Consider the following 23,867-nt stretch of genomic DNA (forward strand, 5'->3'; position numbering starts at 1 on the left):
ACTAGGGCACACAGGCTTAACCCCCATGTCCAAGTGTGTTCACGGGGGACTTCAGACTCATCTTTGTCTCTTGGCGCTAGCCTATTGGAGAGACTGAAGGCTCTGAAGAAGTGCCCCAAAGGGCATGCACACCCTAGAGTACCATGACTGCTAGGCAGTGAGGCAGCTCACAGATTGTTTTAACCAAGCCAGAACAGGCTATGCTCTGGAAGGACTAGGAAAGTTCCTTCTTGAATTTGGTCACAAAATACAGAGCACAGGTGAGTTGCACTCTACAAAGTCAAGTGTGGTTTTATTACACTTAACTGATTTTCGGTGTGATTCATTTGTCTCGGCAATTGGACATCTGTGTCCACAAAATGGAGGGCATCCAGCCAAGTGTGGGAATGTTCTGATGAAGTTTGGAATTTGTGTGCGATATTTTCCATGCTTGGCTGAATTACTGGTGGAAAGCAAGATGCTGCCTAATGAAAAACATCCCAGAAAGAAGCACAGGATATATTTTTCTGAGATTACTAGTGATTAAGCAGTTTACTTTTGCCTATTATCATGGCTGAAAAGATGAAGAGATGACATTGCATAAGTTGTATTACTGCCTTACTTTTGAATTGTTTTTTGGTATTAACCCTCCCATAGCCTCTTTTTCAACTTCCTCACTTTGCCTTCACAACTTCCTGGTAAGAGGGGAAAACCAGTATTACATAACTTTCAATGGAGGAAAATCACACATAAATAGGTTCAAAGACTTGCTTTGGGGTTCCATAACTCCAAATGATCGTGTATCAGAGGGATCTTGGCAGGAAATTTGGATAATTTAAAGAAAATTTAATGAAGCGAATTACTACAAAGGCGTAGGCAATGGTAGAGAATTAACTGGGGATAGTGTGAGAGGCTGGGGCTGGTAAAGGCCTAAAGAGACAAGATGAGGAAGCAAACACCAAGGGGTCCCTAAAAGGAGGATGAACTTCAGTCAAGGGATGCAACCAGCCCAAAGCAAGCCTGGGTGGCAAAATCCTCTTGCTCTCCTATAGCCTCCAGGGAGCATTCCTGGGAAGGGAGACTCCACAAAAGATGGCCTGTTGTGTTAGCCTCACAAAGAGTCAAGCCTTCTGACTGCTAGTTCCAGGATCCCCCAATGCCATGCCTGTCATTCATTATTGTTTCCCTGATAACTAAGGACAGGTGTGTTATAACCAGGGTTCTAGCCACCCGTGCTGGTGACTGAGTGACTACATTCCCTAGACTAAGCCTGGCTTCTGCCTTCAGTTCAATCTAATTCAGAAAGCATGCTTGAGTCTTATAGTGTGAGCTACATGCGGGGTGCATTCTTATGAGAGATAACCAATTAATGCAATTACCACCCACTCTTACTGTTCTCCAAGGTGCTATGTCTGGTCATATCCCCAACACACACACACACACACACACACACACACACACACACACAAAACAAGGCAGATGCACTCAACAGCTCACATAGGAAGATAGAAATGAAGCACATCTTGTGTTTCTGGCTCAGATACTACGAAGTTAATTTTAGTTGGAAAACTTCTTAACAGACTTCCAGGAAAGTACCACCCCAAACAACAGAGTTCCTGTGAACATCTGTCTGCTGTTTGCTCAGTGATACCCAATGCCAATCTCTAAGTCCAGATTCTCAAATCATTCTGCAAAATTAGTCACCTTGGTGAGGCTCATGATGATATAGAAGAAACTGTTACTGAAAGGAATTGTTACATGTTTCGTGGTAGTGGTGGCAGTTGGGGAGCAAATAAGTAAATGTAAGTATACATGTGTGTACGTGTATGTATGTATGTATTATGGATAGATGGATGGGTGGATGAGATGATTGAATGGATAGATAGAGGAGTAGATGAATGGATGGTGGGAGGGGTAGGGTAGATGAATGGTATTAGCTGGATGATGCAAGAGTTAATGTGGAGGAGGGACCTACCGAACTCTCCACTCACTACTCTTGGTAAAATTAAGCATGAGGTCCTTCTAACTTCTGAGAAGAAGATTAAGAAAATAGGCTCTAAAAAAAGGGGAGGCATTTGGGTGACTCAAGTGGTTGAGTGTCCAACTCCTAATTTCAGCTCAAGTCACTATCCCACGGTTGTGGGATTGAGCCCCGGGTCGGGCTCCACACTGAGCATGGAGCCTGCTTGAGATTCTCTCTCTCTTCCTCTGCCCCTCTTCCCCACTCATGCATGTGTTCCCGCTCTAAAATAAGAAAACATAGAAAAAGAAAAATAAAATAGGCTCTGGAGTCAAAGTCTACGATTTAAATTCTGAGCCAAACTTTATTTACTAGCTGAAGCACTTCTCTGTGCCTCTGTAAGAAACTCCCTCTCACCGCACAGTTGGCCTGCTCTTTTGCAAGTGGTTCAGGAATGCAGTGGCAATGATAATTACCTTAGGGTGATACAGGGATAAAGATCACCCTATGACCCCCAAGTCATAGCGCTCTATTCAACCTTTTTAGGGCACCTGGGTGGCTCAGTGGGATTAAGTGTCCAACTTCGGCTCAGGTCATAATCTTTCAGTTCGTGAGTTTGAGCCCTGCATTGGGCTCTGTGCTGTCAGAGCCTGGAGCCTGTTTCGCATTCTGTATCTCCCTCTCTCTCTGCCCCTCCTCTGCTCACACTCTCTCTCTCTCTCAAAATAAATAAACATTAAAAAAATAATAAACTGAGATTGTTGTGACGAATACATAAAATCAAGTGAGTGAAGAGCCCAGTACATACGTGACATATCATAGTCATAGGATACAGATCTCCTTCTTCTCTTCTCTGGGGATTTACTAGTTCATTCAACAACCGCTACATATTCACTATCTGCCGAATAGTGTGCTACGTGCTAAGGATAAGAAGATGAATATGACATACAACCTACCCTCAAAAGGCTAGCATTTCTGTAAAGGGAGATAGGTTTGCAAACAAATATAACAGCCATCTGAGCAGTCTGCTCCTTCTTTCTAACCTGCAATGCTTTCAAGAGGGCATCTAAGGAGTAAAAGAAAACTTTGGAGAATATATAAATGATTCCTTAAAAAATATTGCTCAGGATAGCAAGGGATGGCCTAAGCCTGGAGTAAGGAAATCTCCACAGGGAGTTTTCCAAATCTGTTAGTTGTACCAAATTAGACATGTTCTTATGAAGTTTACTTACATTTTATGCTTGAATGGGTAATGGCAAGATCTTATATTCTGAGATCAGAGGGTCTTGAAGGAGCACCTCAATCCTGCTTTACCTACTCCTCCTGACTTCAGATAAATGAAAATAAGATCTCACTACCAGTCTGATGGAGGCAGTGAATGGAAAATGGAATCCTAAAAACCTGCAGTACTAATTGCACTGCAATCTCTCTTTTCATATCACGTAGCCTTGGATTTGGGTTTGCAGAGATCCACCTTCCTGTGCCGTGTCAGCTAGAACCCCCTGAGAGCCACAGACTGTTGTATGCCTGCAAGTATATGTGGAGCATGCTGTGAAGGAGCAGAGTCACATGACATATAGGAACAATGTGAGCGCTGAAGTCACAATGTGCCGTGAGCACCCTATTTCTCTGTCCCACGGCTTTCTTCTGCTCACTCTACATCATGCTCTCACTTTCATTCTTCTCAAACTCAGCCCTTCTCTATAGATGTCTGAGGCCAATTTATAGACATTTATAGTTGACCCCAATAACAAAAGGAACACTTCTATATTCACCAGATTTCCAGGATGTTGAGTGTCAGTCCTTGATCTCATGTTCAAAAAATATATTCTTTCTTTAAAAAGTTACGGTGTAGAGGAAAGACTATATGGCTTTGAGATCTCATTTATACCCAAGTATAAGCCCTTATTCTCCCAATTATTATCTCAGTAACCTTGGACAAGTGACTCAACTGCTCTGAGCAAAGTTTTCCCAACTATTATAGTTTGTAGTAGAGACAATGAGTAAGTTACATTAGACCACCAGAGGGCCTGACAGACAGCAGGCACTTGTAAGTATACTTGTCCACTACCATTCAAATAAAATATGATTATTGGTTCTGCATTATTGTAGTAATAGCTGTCCCTCATATGCTGCCTAAGATGTGCAGGCAATCAGCTAGATGATTCCACACACACTTACTAATCTTTGTAAGAAACTATTTATCACTTGAGAAGCCTTTACTCACAGATTAAGTAAGTGCTTTGTGTGGATTAACTGATTTCATTCTCATAACAACCTATTATTATTATTCCTACTTGATAAATGAGAGACTAAAGCACAAAGAGGTCAGGTAACTGGCTCAGGGTCACAGATAGTAAGTGGTGGAAATGGCATTCGATCCAGTTGGTTCTACAGGCATGCCCTTAATTGTAAGATTGTGAGGCAGGGAGCAGACAGCCAAGTCAGAACTATCTCCCGCAACACGCACACAGAGTCTCCTCAGTGTGTTGAGACCAGTCTGGTATAGCGCAATCCAAGAAGTGTGAATTGCATCCTGCATGAATCTGGGGGCATCATGGTCTAAGGCTCTGAGGAGTACCCCGCCAGGACCATTGCATTAAGCCTAAGACTTTATGTAGAATCCTGGAGTACTGCTAAGGCTGAACAGATTTCACAGATCCCAACACATAAAGTGGAAGGAATATGTGCCATACATAAATTTTTAATTTTCTCCCCCTCCTCCTGAGATGCTTTCTATTTGTTCACAGGCATCTTGGGGTGGCGGGGGGAGACTAAAACAAAAGTCCAACATTACAAATTGTGTTGCGTCTCTCTCAAACACCTGGTAATTCTCCAAACCTCGGTAAGAGGAGGCCAGGATGGCACTGTCTGCCCTGGAACGCTGAGGAGCCAGAACACGAGACAGCCCAGGAGGATGCAGGAAGCAAAGAGGAAGGGGATGCTGAAAAACGTCTCTTCTCATTGGTCGTCACTAATTTCAGTAGCTTTTTAGCACACTCTCCCCCGATGGAAACAGAACAGTCATCTGTGGAATTCTGAGGAATTCCAAAAGCATGCACCCCCCCCCCCCCGTCCCCTTTCAAAAGCTCTTTGAGCCTGGGTCTGCCTGCCAGGACCTCTGAGGTCAGACCTGCCGTGGTAGAGCAGCTCACACACCCATCTCCCTCCCTGCCCCAGGCTGGTCTTGTCTCTCCCAATCCCTCAAAGTGCTCCTTCCTCTTGTTTGAGTGATTTCATAAATTCGGCAGTACTTCTGCTCTGAACTCCTCCCCTAGCCTCCAGTCCTTCCTCTGGAAACATCAACACAGGATTATTTGTGTGGAGCGTGTCAGAGGACATATCGCCCCACCTTTCTCACTGAAACATTATGGCAAGGTTGCTCGCCAGATTAGCTTCAGGAATTGAATGGGGACGGCAGGGTAGTGAGAAGTGGGAGACGGGAATTCACTTACACAGGCCTGGCTTGGGAGAGGAGCCTCAGCGTGTATGAGGGAGCACAGGTGTGGGAGGAAAGCCATGGGAGGGAGGAGAGGAGGCAGCGGGCCAGCCAGGGCCCAGGGGACACCTCTGCCCTGGAACCCGAGGAGAAAATGGGTCCATCCGCCTTGGTCAGACTTTGGCTAACTACCCGAAACCCCTCAACCAATAACTGCTGAATTGACTTGAATTCACCTGCATCAAAATTCTAGGCACCACACCAGAAACTACTTTTGTTTCTTTGTTCTGTTGTTTCAGGAAGCATGTCAAGCTATATATGGCACGTGAACACGTTGGTGTCATTGCTTCCTGCTCTGTAAACCCAGAGACGTCCCCCAAGACCTGGAGGGCTGACATCACAGGACTGGCCGCTCGGTCTGGTAGTGCAGCAGGTTGTTGTGAAGCTGGACCGCTTTCTGCCCGCTCGGCGTCTGGCCATGGACACGAGGACTTGAGAATGTGATTCATGATCAGCAGTCTGCTTGGCAGGTGATTGTTCATCCAGGGAAGGCGCTGAGGAGAGAGGTGTGAGGGCTGCTGAGGGAAGAAGGGTGTGAGCGGTGCCTGGGGCTCCTCCACGGGAGGCCGCCCGTCTGCCATCTGCTCTCAGAGCCCCGAGCTGTCCAGCCACAGTTGCTGGAACTCAGAAGCGGTGCTGTCTGGGGTTCTTTTCACCCCCTCCCTCTTCCTGTCACCGCTTAGCCAGACCTGCTTTTCTGAATTCACCTGGGAGGGTGTGCAAGAGCATCGGGTAAGCATTGGGGCTTGAGCCCTCTCGGGAGACTGCTGGAGCCAAGCGAGGCCCGCGGAGTGCCTTCTGTCTGAAAGCCAAGCAGCCACAGAAGGCCGACTTCCCTTCCTCCACTCCAAGCCTCCTTAGCAAAGTTTTCTAAATCCAGGACACTCAAATTCTGATCAGTGGACCCACAGCCTCTAGGTCACCTGGGAATTTGACAGAAATACGGGAGCTCAGACTCCACCCAGATCTGCTGAAGCGGAAATGTGCATTTACAGGATCCCCAAGTGTAAAATGTGCATTTTACAGGATCCCCGGAAGATCTCCTGATGTAAATAGGACAAGTTCTTATCACAGGGGTGTGAAGAATATCTGGAATGCAGATTCATTCCCCACCGTGTCCCAAATTATCTTTCTCATTTTTTTTTTTTTGAAATGTGATGGTTAGAGATTCATTCTTGTAGACTCTCCTCTTTCATCTAAGCAGCGCCTGAGAGGAGAGTACCTGGGATCCCCTAATTCTTAGTCAAAAAATTAAGAAAATTATTTATTTATTTATTTACTTATTTACTTATTTTACTGAGCCTATATTATGTGCCACACATGATACCAGATGCTAGGGATAATTGAGATCAGTGTAAGTTAGTTGTTTTTACTGGAGAAAGAGAGTTGGTCATTCAGAGAACAGCAGGCTTCTTTCTGGAAGGAAGGATGATTCAAAGGACAGAAGAGTGGGCACTCCTAAGAGAAGTGTGACCCTCAGGTCTGTCTTGATTTGACCCAACTTGCCTCTCAGAGCTTATCACATTTATGAGCCAATGCTTCCATTTCCATTCAAAATCATCCTTTGTCATTTCAACTTAGTGGAAAAACCCAAAGGCATTTTGAAGACCAAATGTCCAGGTGCATATTTATTTTTAGAAGGAAATGGACCACATCTCATCCAGTCTGCAAAAAAAGAGTAGGCTATGACTCTGTGTACTGAAGCAGTGAGCAGTACCTCAAGGTGGGCGAATCAAACTCATCAGTGAATGAGCAGCGGCCCCAATTTAGTTATTCTCTCCCAGAGACCACACAGCAAGTGCACTATACGTGCAAAATTAATGCTGACATCAAATGTACTGGCAGGAAAAACAAAACCTCCTCTCAAGTTTTCTGACTTGGTTTGAACATCTATGAATGAAGAGCCCCTATTTGAATTTTTAAAACATATGGGATGCATGGTGATCTGTTTGCATTTTCCTTTTATTTCATCAGTAACTGAATGAAGTCAACTTTTAATGAGGCAGAATCCTCTTTGTGAACAAATAACAGCAATAATCACAGTTCCTGAGTACTTCTTCTGTGCCAGGTGCCATTATAAGTGCTTTACAAGTTGGGAGTCAAGTCTCCCTGGGACACTCACATTGCTACACGTCTTGCAAGCAAGACTGACTGTCTTTGTTCTGGATTATTTTTTTTCCAAGATGTTTGTCTAGCAAACAGCTTTGGAACATGGATATACTATCTTCCTTCAGAGCAAGGAGCGTGCATGCTTACTGTCCAACATAATGTCTTCCTCTGGAACTGCTCCTGCCCATCCTAAGATTCAGGCTCCCTAAGCTCAGAGTTCTTCTGGAAGGCGGCCCATTGTGTGTGTGCAGGTGTTTTTGCGTTGCCCTGTGGAAACTGAGCTTGTGAAACCAGCATAAGAGAATACCGCTACTCTGGCTACTGCTTTTGCTATGAGTCAGAAAGTCCTTTGTCTCTGACCCAGGAGTCTCAAGTCTTCTACCAGCATGAGAAACAGCGGCAGGATAACTCATCAGATTGCAGGTAGGGTAAAATCTGACTCTTCCCAGTTCCTGACAGAAGTAATATCTCATTTAATCCTCTGAACAACCTTAAACAGGTACTATTATTGCCACCATTTCACAAATAAGGAAACTGATTTGATATATATTCTTCCAGGTCACATGTAATCACAGTTTTATCACTAAATTATATTGACATGTCCACAAGGGATCCTGACATTGAAATTCTATCCTGAGAGAAGAACTTCCTGAGAGAAGCAAACTTGCTTTCTAAGAAGTATTGTCTCTTCCATATCTCCTTTTTAAATACTGCCAGTACTGTTGGGAAGGGTAGTATACTAAGTTCTTTCTATCCCCAAACCTGATTATGAATTAGACCTAGCCTCAGAAGTAAGATGTTGACAGGGAGCAGAGAGATACTGAAAGGAAAGATGAGAGACACAGTGTTGCCTCCCTATTTTTTAGTGGGGCTGGCCCAGTACAGGCCTAGTTCTTTCCATCATGGAGAAGAGAAAGAGTTTGGGAAATCTATAGATAGAGTTCCTCCAGGTTTACAGAGATGAGTGTGTGGCTGAGAAGGTGATAGATCTACCTCTCCCTGGGGGCAGCCGTGCACTCGATCATTCCATTGGCATGTTTCATAGTGCAAAGATGAAATAAATGTCACACCATCTGTGATGCCGAGAGGCCCAAATCCCTCGAAGTGTTGACATAAATAGGCATCTGCCAGGAAGACATACAATTGGCTACTATTATTTTTTGTCTGAAATAACTTGTATAGTTTAATGCCCTCCTAAAATTCAGTACATGAACACTTCTGCATGGATGCAGGTAGGCAAGGCATGATAGTGGACCTGAATATATATATACACACACACACACACACACATATATATATATATATATACTATGTCTACTATGTCTGTCATTTCCAAGTCATTACAATTTAATACAAAATTAAGACAAGTACTCAAACAATAAAGCATTGCAGAGTAGGGAATATATAGCATAAAGATAAACAAACCAAGCCCTGTCAGAGCTGAAATCAGTAAGTATTACTGGGGAGCATGAGGCTGAGGACAAGATCTGAGTCTTTCTTAGAGGATGGATAGAGTTTTCACAGACAAGGATGAGGAGATAGAGGATTATATGTTGAAGGGACAATTTCGGCAAGTGATGGGGACCTGGTTGGGATTTGGGGAGAAACAAGTAGACCAGAGTATAAAGTACAGGAAGGTGATTAGTGAGAGAAGAGGCTGGAGAGAGAGAAGGTGGGGTCACATAGAGGAGATCCATTTTTGCTGGATGGGGGTTCAAGGTTGTATTCCAGTGGGATCTGGGGGCCACGGAGCACAAATTGGCCAGGAGTGGAACATAATCAGATGTTACCGAAACTTAAGGCTTATAAGCAGTGAAGGTTCTCATCTGTAAACTCAAACCTTGTGGAGAAAGCTCAAGGCAGACATTAACAAAACAAACAATTATTATTTGCTAAGCAGAAAAACAGTTCTTCTCTTTCGGGCTGGGGGACAGAGGGTGACTTTAGCTTTTGGTGTTGCTCACTTGGACTTGGCTCATTCTCTTAATGTTCTCTTTCAAATGACATTAGCCAAGCATCTGTTATATTCTTACGTGAGTTTTTGGTCCCCTCCCAGAAGAATTAATAGTCCTTCAATTAACCACCATGTAACAGTGCCAGGCACAAAGTAGGTACTCAATAAACATTTTAGTACATTATATTGAATGAAACATAAAAATAAATTCTATCTCCAATAAGTCAAGACCAGATGCTAATGTTTGCAACAAGTATAAAATTTAGCAACACCATTCATTCTGTTTCTGGTTGGATGTCTTCATCCAGAGCTAATTATTTTAATAGTCTTGTCATAAATGCAAATGCATTTTTCCCAGCAAATGTATGTGACTTTAAAAATTATATTTAATACCAGAAATTCAAGTTTACTTTACACTTCCATGTGCCTGAGACATCAATGCCAGACATATGACCCTGTTTAAACAAACAATAATTAACTAGTCACACAAATTGTAGCAAAAAGAACCAAATTTCAACAGTCTGATCATTTTCTCTTCTTGCTATTACGCGTTTTAGTTTGTATTTTTTCTTTATCAAGAGCATATATCTTTATGCATGTATACAGACCTCCAGAAATAGATAAGCAATATAGTTGTAAAGAAACCAAGGAAATTGTCAAGTCATAAACAGACTGTGAATCTATAGCATTCTTCATCATATTGATTAATGCAAAAGCATCAAGAATTACACGTCTTTGAATGCTGAAACTCATGCCAATAAAATGGTGAAACTGTTAAATCTTTGCAGACAGGTTGAAAATGTGATTCCTACAGTAACGTCTGTTGAAATTTTAAATAGCTTAATGAACTTGAAGGAGAGCAAAGATTCATTCTCAAGAGCATTGAAGTTATTTTATCTGCTGCGGATATTTAATTAATGACTTACCTGATTTCCCCAAACTTTTAAAATCGGTGTTTTCACCACTGACTCCAGTGTCAGCTGACCTTGTCAGCTGCCTGCAGCAGGCAGACTCCTGGGGTCCACCACCCAACAGCAAGTCGGGCCCTGCTCCTTGGCTCACAGCAAGGCTATTAAAGACTAAGGCAAACACAGACATCTTTGGATAGCTTATGGTGTAGTTTGGAGGGTAAGGAATCCCAAGATAAGCTGTATGTTTCCTTGTGGATGAATAATCCCTTTGAGAATATAGGGGAGGAGGAACAGGCAGGCCCTTGCATAATAGTTAGCAATAATTCTCCTTGCACCAGCAGAGTGGGAATCAGAATGGTCAGTAGACAGGTCTTGTTAGCCAGGAAAATCTAGGATTAAACCTTGCTTCCCAGTGGTGTGACTGTGAATGAGGAAGCTCACTTTCCTGAGTCTCAATCTTGCCATCTGTGAAATGGAGAGGACGAAGAGGCATATGTGACATGTATCGTTCTGGGGTATAAACAGCCTCAGATCTCAGTGCTGAAGCATGGTAGAGAACACAGCTTGGAGCTGGATCTCTAGGACAGGCAGTAGCCGCAAGCCCAGGGGAGCCGGCAAGTTGTAGCCCAACCTAAATTATGACGGGTTATTTCAGCTGTTAATGCAGACAGTCTGGACCTTCGTTTTCACCATTAGCTTTGCCCACACTTCTATTTGCTACCTTTGAAGAACACTTGACAGTGGAAGGAGACAAAGGGAATATTGGAAAAGGAGGAGAAGGAGGCCATGTGAAGGAAAGGTACAGACCATAAAAACCTACTTGTCTTCCTGCATGAGCTTCATTTTCTCCTCTTTTGAAGGATGTTTATTTCAGGTACATGAGTTATATGTATTAGAAATGTCAGAAACAAGAATGCATTGGTGATTTAAATGTTTTATATGAGTGCTTATCCATGCAGTTCTTTGCAGATGAACTGACAGGTCCTTCAAAATCTAGATGAGTTAAGCTTAATGCTTTTTCTTGAAGTAACTATCATTTGGACTGATTTTTGCTTCAGTGAAAAATGACTATCAGTAATGTTTATTCCGTCATTTCAATATTTTAATTATGTATTTCTTTAATATTTCCTAGAGTGAATTTATTAACAAAACATATTAAATAAAAAGGTATGCTTTATCTGAGCACAACATAAGAATTTTTGATAAATCATCATATATCTAGGGTATTTTCTTTTTTCAAAAATTTTTAATGTTTATTTATTTTTGAGAGAGAGAGAGAGAGAGAGAGAGAGACAGAGCACGAGAGGGGGAGGGGCAGAGAGAGAAGGAGACACAGGATCTGAAGCAGGCTCCAGGCTCTGAGCTGTCAGCACAGAGCCCGACGCAGGGCTCGAACCCACAAACCGTGAGATCATGACCTGAGCTGAAGTGGGACGCTTAACCAACTGAGCCACCCAGGCACCCTTCTAGGGTATTTTAAATGAACTTTTAGGAATCCAGTTTTCTTTATAATTAGATTTGATAGAACTGCTTTTTTATAGCGGCTCAATAAACAGAGAGCTACACCCTGCTAGGGGCTCTGTGGCTGTGTGCAAACATCCTATGTGAGTATGTGTGTGTGTGTGTTGAGAAGAAGAGGGGGCTTCCCCAGAGCAGGAAATGGAAAGGCATAGGTGGCCTGGGTGGCTCAGTCCGTTAAGCGTCTGACTTCGGCTGAGGTCATGATCTCACGGTTCGTGGGTTTGAGCCCTGCATCGGGCTCTGTGCTGACAGCTCAGAGCCTGGAGCCTGTTTCAGATCCTGTGTCTCCCTCTTTCTCTGCCCCTCCCTCGCTTATGCTCTCTCTCTGTTTCTCTGTCTCTCAAAAATAAACATTAAAAAAAAAATGGAAAAGCATTGCTGTGCCGGGCAGCAAAACTACAAAGGCCTACCCTGCCATTCAGTGATCCTTGGCAGCCAGAAGCTGGGCAAAGACCAATTTTTAATATCACTTTTTTTTTTTAAAGTTTATTTATTTTGAGAGAGAGAGAGAGCACAAGCAGGGGAGGAGCAGAGAGAGAGAGAGAGAGAGAGAGACAATCCCAAGGCAGGCTCCATGCTGTCAGTGCAGAACCCAACACGGGGCTTGAACTCATGAACCATGAGATCAAGACCTGAGCTGAAACCAAGAATCAGACGCTTAACCGACTAAGCCACCCAGGTGCTCCTTAAATATCACTTTTAATAGCACTGAATGGTACACTTAACGGTGGCTGAGATGATAAACCTTATGTGTATTTTACCACAATAAAAACAATTGAAAAGAAAAACGAAGTCCCAGCCTCACTGAGGCATGTAGCTGGAAAAGGGAGGAGTGTTTAATAGTCTTTTCAGTAATTGTAGATATCCTGTCCCCTGAACCAAAACTCAACAAGTGATTTCCTACGGGTTAGTGGCAAAGTAGAATCTGAAACCTTATCAATAAAGTTTTTGTATCCTATTGGGTTAAAAAAAGTCTCTGAGATGGCTCGTAAAGGACCTATAAATCTGTGTTGCCCCCTATGGTAGCCACCAGCCATGTCTGGCCTTTGAGCACTTGAAATGTGGCCAGCGAGACTGAAGAATAAAATTTTGTTGTTTCATTTCAATTTATTTAAATTTGACTTTAAAAAACGTAAACTTGATTCAGCTACTGGAAACATTTTAAGTATGTTTGGATCAACTTGGATATGACACCTACTCTTTCAACTATTACTGCTATGAAACCCAAGTACACACAAAGGTGTCCCTAACGAAAGTGAAATGTTTTAGTTGAGATGCCCTGCTAAGTATAAAATACACCCAGAATTCGAAAGCCTTAGTAGAAATAACATAAAATATCTCAATGATTTCCAATATCAATTGCATATTAAAATACTAATATTTTAGATACATTGGTTGGAGTAAAATACATTACTCAAAAAATTTGTTTTAAGTTTTTCTAAAGGAACAGTGAAGGATACATTATTCAGTTGATTCTTTTTTTAATTAATTTATTTATTTTGAGAGAGAGAGAGACAGAGCATGTGAGAAGGGGAGGGAAAGAGAGAGAGAGGGAGAGAGACAGAATCCCAAGCAGGCTCTGCACGGGCAGCCCAGAGCCAGATGCAGGGCTTTAACCCACTAACCACGAGATCATGGCATGAGCCGGAATCCGGAGTCGGGAACGCCAGCATCTGATGCTTAAGCAACTGAGCCACGCAGGCACCCCTCCGGTGATTCTTAAAGTAAGGAATCTCCCTAGAGGTCCCTACGTTGTATTTTGCTCAGAAAAGAAAGGAACAAGAATCATTCCCATTGGAAAAATGAATCAGCAGAGGGTACAGAACATATTGGGTGTAGATGTCTGCATCTCAAGAAATACATTAGCAATGATCACCCTCAACAGAAGGGTGAGAGGTAGAAATAATAGCATCGAAAGGAAGATGTCCATTTTCAAAGTACTCTTCAGATGTTAACTCATTTTGCATTGTTACAATACTCTATTACAGAAAGACAATCTGCAACTTACTGATGAGAGACATTCATCAGAGCAAAAAAAATAAAATAAAATAAAAATAAAAAGCTCCACGATCCATAAATGTGTGTGACCATATATATGCATGTATAGATTATATATATTATAGTATATATGACAATATATACTTTTATCAGAGCCTTAGTGGAAGCTCAGAAGTTTCTACATTCTGGTTTCTTATCTGTTTGTTAAATCTATTTATGTCTGGTTTTGCTAATAATCTGGAAATTACTAGGTAAATTTGAACAATCTATAGAGTCAAACTGATGATTTACATCACAGCAAACATTCTAAGGCCTGAAAGGTCAGCCTCTCTGCACAGATTATTTTAAAGATCGGGGTTTCTGGACTTTTATTACAGTATAGACAGAAACCAATGTGCATATTTATAAGGGTGATTTCATCAAAGCTGCTGTTTCTAAGCCACATGCAGCCAATGCTAAAAGATCAGATGGCTCACACAAAAATCATAGGTGAAATCCATAGATCATCTGCAAACCTCATTTCAGCCAATGATTTTAGTTTCTTCCCTCAGCAGATCTCTTATGAGAGCTGCTAAGAGGCTGATTGGAATTTTATATCCTCTCCACTCTCCGCTAATAAGCGATGAAATGGCCAAAGCACGGCACACAGGAGAAAAAGGGAGAAGCAAGGGCACCGGAAACCCTCCGGCTTCATAATCGCGTCCCGAATAATCACACAGAGCCCTTTCCCCACCCTCTCCAGCAAAACCCGGCGCAAACTGTAAAACCCGGATGCTACACGCACACCTGTTCTGAAATTGCTCAACAGACTGTATTAGGAGGTTAAATCGAAGCCTGATTTGCTGGCACTGCTAGTCAGATTCCCCTGGGAGTATTAGGTAACTTTGAAACATATTTCCATGGCAACTAGTTTAAAAATATACTAGAATGTCCAGCCTCTTGCGTCATGAGGACCGGAAAAATCCGAATGGCCTCTTCTTGTCAGAGATCTTGCCTGCCGAGAGAGAGGGACTCCAAAGCCATGATGATAAGAGCGAGGACAATCATGGAGCCCTGGACAGGCAGGAGAGGAGGGGGTGGGGGTATGGAGGCGGGGCGGGGGGGGGCGGGGGGTAGGGTTGCACCCTACCCTTTTCAGGTCGCTGGCCAAGTTGGTTGGATTTTACACAGTCACCATTTCATTTCATGAGGCAAAGCTCCTCCACCTTCTTCTTGAGCTTTTCCAAACCCAACCCTGCAGCTGGAAATCTCACCTTCTGCCCTCTCTAGTTTTTCTTTTTCTTTTCTTTTCTTTTCTTTTTTCTTTTCTTTTCTTTTCTTCTTTTCTTTTTCTTTTTTAAAATCTCTGCCCTAGATGTTAAAGTCAATCAGAGTATGATTGCTTCAGAGGCAAGGGACAAAACCCTATTTGCTCTGGAACAAATTACTCAGGTATCCTTTATTTCTCAACCATCTGGCCTTTTCATAATTTCCATGGCAGTTTGGGTTGAGGCTTAACCTTGGGCTGAGGCTTAATGCAGGGACTCTGGCACTCCTGAATTCTTAACCTTTTATTAAGAGAAATTGTGAATTTTCTGTAGAGGTGGCTGTTAGGAAAAGACCCACAGTGATCCTCTCTCAGGGCCATGCTGTCGCATTAGTAGTTCTTAGCTAGTTCTTCACTTCCAAGAAACTCAGCACATTCCCGGGTATTCTCTATAAGCTCCCCAAGATGTAGATCTAAGTATCACCAATTCTAGATTTCTCAGGCTGGTGGGGGGAAAGACAACTTGTAAACCTTGGACCAGAGCTAAGTCTGTACACGGATTGCATTGCTGCCCAGGCCCTACAACATGGTGATTTTGGCTACAGCAATAGGGACCGCCTACACAAACGCATCGTCTCTCCTGAGATGCTAGATTCTTACTGCTTCAGTTTGAGACATCATCTACTAAATGAGACGTGTATCTGCAAGCATCAAGCCCTTTTTTGAAGTAGGGCAAGGTAGGTATAAAACAATGATGAAAACAATACTCAAGAGTTCAGAAATATGTCAGTAGATCAGGAGACTTACCGTGCAAGTCAAAGGTAGGCCCTGAGATATTGGGGCAAGAACGTTTTATTGAAAGGGATGTGGGGGGAGCGCCTGGGTGGCTCAGTCAGTTAAGCATCCGACTTGGGCTTAGGTCATGGTCTCACGGTTGGTGAGTTTGAGCCCAGCATCGAGTTCTGCGCTGACAGCCGGGAGCCTGCCTCTGATTCTGTGTCTCCCTCTCTCTTTGCCCCACCCCCACTCACACTCTGTCTCGCTCTCAAAAATATATAAACATTTTAAAACAGATTTAAAAAGAAAACAGTTTTAGGGGCGCCTGGGTGGCTCAGTTGGTTAAGCGTCTGACTTCAGCTCAGATCAGGATCTTGTGGTTCATGGCTTGTAGGGCCACGGCAGGCCCTGTGCTGACAGCTCAGAGCCTGGATGGAGCCTGCTTCAGATTTCTGTGTCTCCCTCTCTGCCCCTCCCCCACTTGCACTCTGTCTCTGTCTCTCTGTCTCTCTCTCAAAAATAAATAAACAGTAAAACATTTTTTAAAGAAGAAATAAGTCAAAAAATTGAAAAAAGAAAAGAAAAGAAAAGAAAGAGACATGGGGGATAAAATGATCTAGAATTTAAAAGAACAGGTCCAGGTTGGGTCCTCACACAGCAGGATCTATAAGGTTGGGAGGGAGACTCCACAATGGTCTTCTAAAAGAAGGAAATGTTACCTCAAACACTGCCGGGGACTGAGTTTGCATGGGTTTTCCGTATACTCTCTCTGATTTAGGCCACATCAATATGTGGCTGGTGTCCATTGCAGCTATCTTCATGATGAAAATTGATCACCATCATAGATCACTCATTCATTCAGCAATCCTTATTGATCATTAAATGGCTGGAATTAATAGATTAGCCAATTGAAGGTCTATTCATTTAATGTGCATGAGCATAGACAGTGAGTCTATGGGGAGCCTAAGACTTGGATTTCCCAGTATTGTGTAGTGCCCCATGCTTCTGGATATTTTTATATGAGACCGTATATTCTTCTGTGTTTGTATATAATCAAACTGAAGTGTAGTTATCCAGAAAACTTGCATTAATTTGAACACCAATCTGGAAACTGATGTAGTTCAGAGGCAGCTGTGGTGAAACTTCTTTTTGGATTAGCTATAAAGCCATTATTAATTGTACACACAGAATTTCAAGGAGAATGTGTAACATGAAAAGGAAAATAGTCTTAAGCAATTCAAGATTCCAATTTCAAATGATTGATATACCAGTTAAAAAGCATTCCTTTTTTTTTTTTCAAACAAGCTATTCCTATTAATTTATCCAAACGAGTCTGCTTAGAACATTTACTAAACACGCTTGTTTATCTGGATTCTAGTATAATGTGTCCTTGGATAGTGGGAAACCCAGCTTAATGTTAACTGAAGTCCACAGCTTGGACTGGGAAGAGTGGCCATGGGAGCTGGGCTGCTGGGGAGGGCCTACCAGTTCGTTTATCTGGGCTGACTCTTTGAGGGATCTTAGCCGGAAAGAATCCACAATGAAACAGTGGGTGATGGGAGGGACAGAAACATGTGTCTCTTAGAATCTACTTCCCTGGCAGCCTGATGGATATTATTTAAAGACTGAGGAGAACAGGGTGGTAGAAGAAATCTGGAAGAGCCTTTTGCAGTAGTGATTCTATAAAGCATCTGGCTTTTATGTCCTTCGATGACTCATTAGGTGATGAAATCGAGGGAACGGTGAGGAGAAAAGTCTCCCTTCTTCATGAAGTACCCATGAGTTCACATCACTGGTGAATTTGGGGAGAAAGACAAGGTGGCTGCCATTTGAGGGTAGTGAGGATGTGTTCATGAGGGCATGGGATTCATAAATGTGAGAGTCCCAGATATAATCACAGGCAGGGGACAATGTGGGGACTAGAAAAGGTATTTGGGGATATAGGGGAGTAGGGCTTAAGGATTCAGTCCATATGGCTTCTTACAATTAAAGTGGCATTATTTATATCCATAACTGATACGCCACAGAAAATGTGAGCTATCCCTGAAAATAATAAAACTAAATTTCTTTTTAAAACTATTTGGAAGGCGTATAATATAGTAAACAAAGGCATAAGCTTTGGATCAAAACTGAATTTAGGTTCCGACGGTCGATTATTATCTGCACGACTTTGGACAAGTTACTTAATGTGGAGACTGTTACATGTTCATTAAAACCTATTTCCCCTCCCTACCGAGCACACAGCTTAATTATCTCTGGCAGCCAATAGTGTCCATATAACTGAAGTCTGGCAAATACACCATGGACTGAACTAATATATGACTAATATATGGCACTTCCAGGTTTGGTCCATTAAAACTCCTTGTACCCAGGAAGCTTGCATTAATTTGAACATCAGTCTGGAAGTGATACAACCCAGAAGGAGCCAGACTGAAATCTAATTTGGGGTTTCCTATAAAGCCTTTATAAACTGTGTGAACAGTATTTCTAACAGGAACTTAACAAAGTATCCAGCAGAAGACTGTAGGTCTCTAAAGGGTGGCAGAATCCGGGGCCCTGACTGACAACACAAAAGGCCATTCTCCAGCCAAGAATGTTTGTATTGGATTCTACTGGAGCAAGAAATGTATTTTATTGTCTTAAACCAGTAAGGTTGAGATTTATGTGCTATAGCAGTTAGCGTCATTTACATGAACTGAATTCACCTGAACTTCAATTTCTTCTCATTAAAAAGGAAAAAAATAGTATCTAAGTTACAGGGTTGTTTAAGAATTAACTGTAGAGTCTGGCACACAATAAGTGCTAATTAAATAGCAATTATTTATTATTATTATTATCATCATTATTATATGAGGTCTTATTCACATTTTCCATTTATTAGTTATCCTTTTGTCATAATTTGAAACTTAAGTATTTTTTCCCTCGGAGAAGAGAGAATAAATCATATTTATGAAAGCAAAAATGCAGTATCAATCTTAGACGGGAAGAAAGAGAAATTTATTGATCCAGTGTGGACATCAGTTATAATATATGTGACCTTGGGTACCATTCTTAAGTTTCCTGAGCCTCAGTTTCCTCATTTGTAGGCAGGCATAAGAGCCCATGCCTCACAAGGCATGCGTGAGGATAAAATACAGCAACAAATGTAAACGTATTCTTTGGTCTTTGGAGTTCCATAAAAATCTATGGTTTGTTATTACAGATTACCATTTTAAACCCACAAAAACAAGTAGGTTTAATGCAAACATTACTATCCCAAATGGTATCCGATTTTCCACTCCACTAGTAAAGTTGTTGCTTTTTATTGTAATTTTGTATTATTATGCTTTTAAAGTGGGGGAATATAGATGTCTGACATTGCTTTTCTATTTTCCTAGTGTTTTTAAGTTGATGAATTAACTGTAGTCATGTATTTGAAATGTGTCATTTTCTTTTTAGTTTAAAGAATAAAAAATCCATTACTACCAGTAAATCATGTATGCCCAAATTGAACCTGATGGGTCAAGAAAAAATAAGAACCTCACTTTCCTGCTGTCACTGAAATATCCCTTGCAAAGAAATGCATTGGGACCTGGGGTTTCATTAAGATCAAACCAAACCTTGGCAGATGTCAGTTAAGCAAGCTCTGGGGTGAATCTATGATCCACTTTAAAGTTTTCAATACATTCTCTTAATTTTACAACTTATAATCTCTGGAAGTTCCTCAGATGAATTTTATTTCTATGAATTGAAGTTTATCAAAAAGTAAAGCCTTCCTGGAATAGCATTTGTTATGTTCCTCACATCACCATACCATAATAGGCATGGAGGTATCTACTTTTCTCTGGATAGGGAGTTAAAACTCTGAATGTTTAAAATACCTATGCCTAAATGAGAAAGAATGAAATCTGGCCATTTGCAGCAATGCAGACAGAACTGGAGGGTATTATGCTAAGTGAAATAAGTCAGTCAGAGGAAGACAATACCATATGTTTTCACTCGTATGCAGATCGTGAGAAACTTAATAGAGAATGTCGGGGAGGGGAAGGGAAAAAACAGTTACAAACAAGGAGGGAGGCAAACCATAAGAAACTCTTAAATACAGAGAACAAACTGAGGGTTGATGGGGGGTGGGGGACAGGGGAAGTGGGTGATGGGCATTGAGGAGGACACTTGTTGGGATGAGCACTGGGTGTTGTATGGAAGCCAATTTGACAATAAATTATATTAAAAAACAAAAACAAAAAACTATGCCTAGGCCCTGAGGAAGAAAATTGCAGTCTTTAATATCTTAAAGGAGATCAATGAAACTATTGAAGAGATGATGATTTGGAGTAGTGTAAAGGAGGGTAGAAGGAACCTTTTCATGTAATAATTCAACAAATGGTTAAGGTATGGGACCCTAACCACATGATCAAAAGGAACATCATCATTAATGCCATTTTGATATCATGTACCCCCAGATATGATGTGGTGGGAAGGGCACTCTACCTCAGTGGTATTTTTGCCAAGAAAAACAGTCTATTAGTGAGACAAATATCAGGCAAACACTGAGCGACATTGCACTAAATCTCTGACCGCCACTTACAAAACTGTTAAGGACATGAAAAGGAAGGAAGGACTAAGGAATTAACTTTATGGACCAGAGGAGAAGGAGAAAACACGGCAAGTAAATGCCACATGGTATCCTGGATCAGATCCTGGAACAGAAAAAAAGGTCATCAGTGGAAAAACTGGTGAAATCCAAATAAAGTCTAGAGTTTGAGAGTAATATCTAATGGTGGTTGCTTAGTTTGGACGAGTATACCAGAGTAATGTGAAATGATTACATTAAGGGAAACTAAACCCGAGTAAGAGGTATATGGGAGCTCTCTGCACTACCTTTGTAGTATTTCTACACATTTAAAATGATTCAAAACAAAAAGCTTATTTATTAAGATAATATGTGTCTATTATTTTAATAAACAAAAAGAAAACATTAATACATTTCAGAAATATTTAATAAGTAGAATTTTATTTTTAATTAAAACATTAAAATAAAATTTCAATAAATAAATGTACATTTATTATTTCTTAATAAATAAATTTATCTTTCAGACAGAGAAGAGAATGTAGCATTCTGGAAAAGTGATGGTGATGGTGTAGTTTTCAGTCTCTCTGAATCACCACGTAAAAAAGACAAAGCAGCTAATGTAAAACAAACACTTGTGATGAAGGTTACAACAAATCTTGTTGATGTGGTTGATGTGGTATCCCCATGAATGCTAAAATGCCAGCAGGTGGAGATGAACTGCCAACAGCCACCAGCATGCAAATAGCATTATCTGTGTAGGAGGAAGCAGAGGGAAGCCTCAGATGGATTTGAGGACAGAACTCCAAAATAGCCAGCCAATATTTACAGGAGCTCATGACCAATAAGTTTGATAAAAGCACCTGAAACTGGGAGAGATTGTGCCCAATATAATAGTGGGTGAGTACAAAGACCCCCTCAATTGGGTATAAAGGGTCTGGAGCATCAGTGTCCCTATGAATGTCCCAGACAGACCCACCAGGGCTCCCTTCCATGACTAGACAACTTAGTGAGGAAAATCTGCTAGGATTGAAATTAAAATTGAGCAAGGGAGGGACATAAAGACGAAAGAAAAAGAGGATCTAGAAAGTAGAAAGAACAGAGTCAGGAAATCTCAGAAAGAAAGCTGCTCTATTTTTTAATTCTATGTGAGAACAACAACAACAGCAAACCAAAGGAGGGTGTTTTATGAAGTTAAAAAAGTTATTTTGTTCCGGAAATTCCTTCAAAACTTTGAAAAATTAATTTCTCAAATGTGAGCAACAGAAAACGATCAAAATCAAATCCCAGGCCAAGCTATTGGGAGATAAATAAGAAGAAACAGAATAACATCCACAGGGAAGAAAGTCATGCTGACCAAACAGGTAAAATTTATCCTCACTGTTTTGAAACAAATTAAAAGACTAAGCAGCCAACATAAGACATGAAAGAACAACATAAGCTAAAATTACAAAAATTCTGAAATGAAGTGACATAACTCAATAAAGAATTAGAAATAAAAGAAAAACATCATTTTATACTATTAGACTCATGGTCATATCAGATTATTACAAAAGAATACAAGAGGGAATAAGGACAACATATAATACCCTAAGAGAAGCAGAAGGTGAAAAGAAGAATATTTATTTATTTATTTATTTATTTATTATTTTTTTAATGTTTATTCATTTTTGAGAGACAGAGATAGACCGAGAATGAGCAGGGGAGGAGCAGAGAGAGAGGGAGACACAGAATCCGAAGCAGGCTCCAGGCTCTGAGCTGTCAACACAGAGCCCGATGCGGGGCTCGAACCCACGGACCGTGAGATCATGACCTGAGCCAAAGTCAGACGCTCAACCGACTGAGCCACCCAGGCACCCCAAAATAAGAAAGTATTTAAAAACCAGAAAAGAGGGGTGCCTGGGTGGTTTAGTCAGTTAAGCAGCTGAGTCTTAGTTTTGGCTTAGGTCATGATATTGATGTTCATGAGATCGAGCCCCACTTCGGGCTCTGTGTTGAGCATGGAGCCTGCTTGTTGAGATTCTCTCTCTCTCCCTCTCCCCCTCTTGTGCATGTTGTCTCTCTCAAAATAAATAAACTTTTAAAAAATCAGAAAAGAAATGAAGAGATGAAAAAATTCAAGAGAAAGTGACAAATATTAACAATAAGAAACAAACAAAAAGGATAATAGAAATCCTTGAAGAAGAAAATGAAAACAAAGAAATACTAAAAACTAGAACTCAAGAAAACTGGAATTAAAAATAGATGAAAATATGTATTGAACATGCCCATTATGCACCTGATATGATCAATGAGACATATTCTAGTACAATTCTAGACTTTAAGGATGAAAAAACAAGGTACTTTGGATATCTAGTCAGACAGAATAAGTGATTTAGAAGGGAAATTAGATTGTCATCAGACTTGTAACAGTGATACTTTATGCCAGAGAAAATGGAGTAACACGTTTAATACACTCAAAGAAAGAAATGTGAATGTTTTATATCCAGCTGAAATTACTTTCAGGTCTAAATTGTACATTATAAACATGTGGAATATTGTTTTCAAGAAATCTTCCTGAAGAATCTTCTAGATAGCAAGTTTAACACAATAACAGGATTTGAGACATGGACAAAATGACTGGGAATAAACAGTATATACTTACCTGAATAATTAAGGTTAAATAAGGGCTAAGAAGGAGAAAGTGTTTAATGGCTCTATGCTTTGAAAACTATACTATAATTATAAAAATATGAGAGGGAGGAATTAGGACAAAAATCCAAATAAGGGTAACTGTTTTTTGGGAATTTTATTAATGGGGTAGTATTGGTGTTTTTATCCTGGTTGTTGTGTAGGTAACATGAGATGAGGCATAGGAGTACTTCACAGGATACTCTATCATTCTCTAATCCTTGAGAACCAGAATTCTCTGTATTGAACAGTAAACACCCTATACCTTAAATTTTAATTGGAAATGTCAGAATGAACAAATGAGGTATTTTATCTTTAAATTTTTTTTTCTATTTTCTAACTCTGTCCACTAAAAAAGCACAGAAAAATAACAAACCCAGTAGCAATGAGCATCTCTTGGTGCACAGATTGTGATCCTGAAATACCATTTCTCACTAAAAGAAACCAGGCATTTTTGGAGAATGGCTGATTTGGAGAGTGATCCTAAAACATCTTTTCACAGATGACAGCAAGGAAGCTACCAAAAACCATTATCATTTGTCCAAAGGATCCAGGCACTAACTTGAATAGGCTTACACCGGGCAAAGGGGACAATTTGTGCTTCAAAATGATAATAATTGGAAGGGATAGAACCTGTCAAGTATGTTTAAATTCTTAAATCCATAATGATACAAAAAAAAAAAAAGGTCCCCTT

At 41.0% G+C, this 23,867-nt stretch overlaps 1 non-coding gene across 1 annotated transcript; it reads right to left on the bottom strand.

Moving 5' to 3' along the window:
- Positions 1-22,273: 22,273 nt before the first annotated feature.
- Positions 22,274-22,358, bottom strand: TRNAQ-UUG (transfer RNA glutamine (anticodon UUG)). The gene has a single exon. It is a non-coding gene; the product is annotated as a tRNA-Gln (tRNA).
- Between the last annotated feature and the right edge of the window lie 1,509 nt (positions 22,359-23,867).

Source organism: Acinonyx jubatus, chromosome A1, assembly GCF_027475565.1.
Source record: "Acinonyx jubatus isolate Ajub_Pintada_27869175 chromosome A1, VMU_Ajub_asm_v1.0, whole genome shotgun sequence".
NCBI classification, from domain to species: domain Eukaryota; kingdom Metazoa; phylum Chordata; class Mammalia; order Carnivora; family Felidae; genus Acinonyx; species Acinonyx jubatus.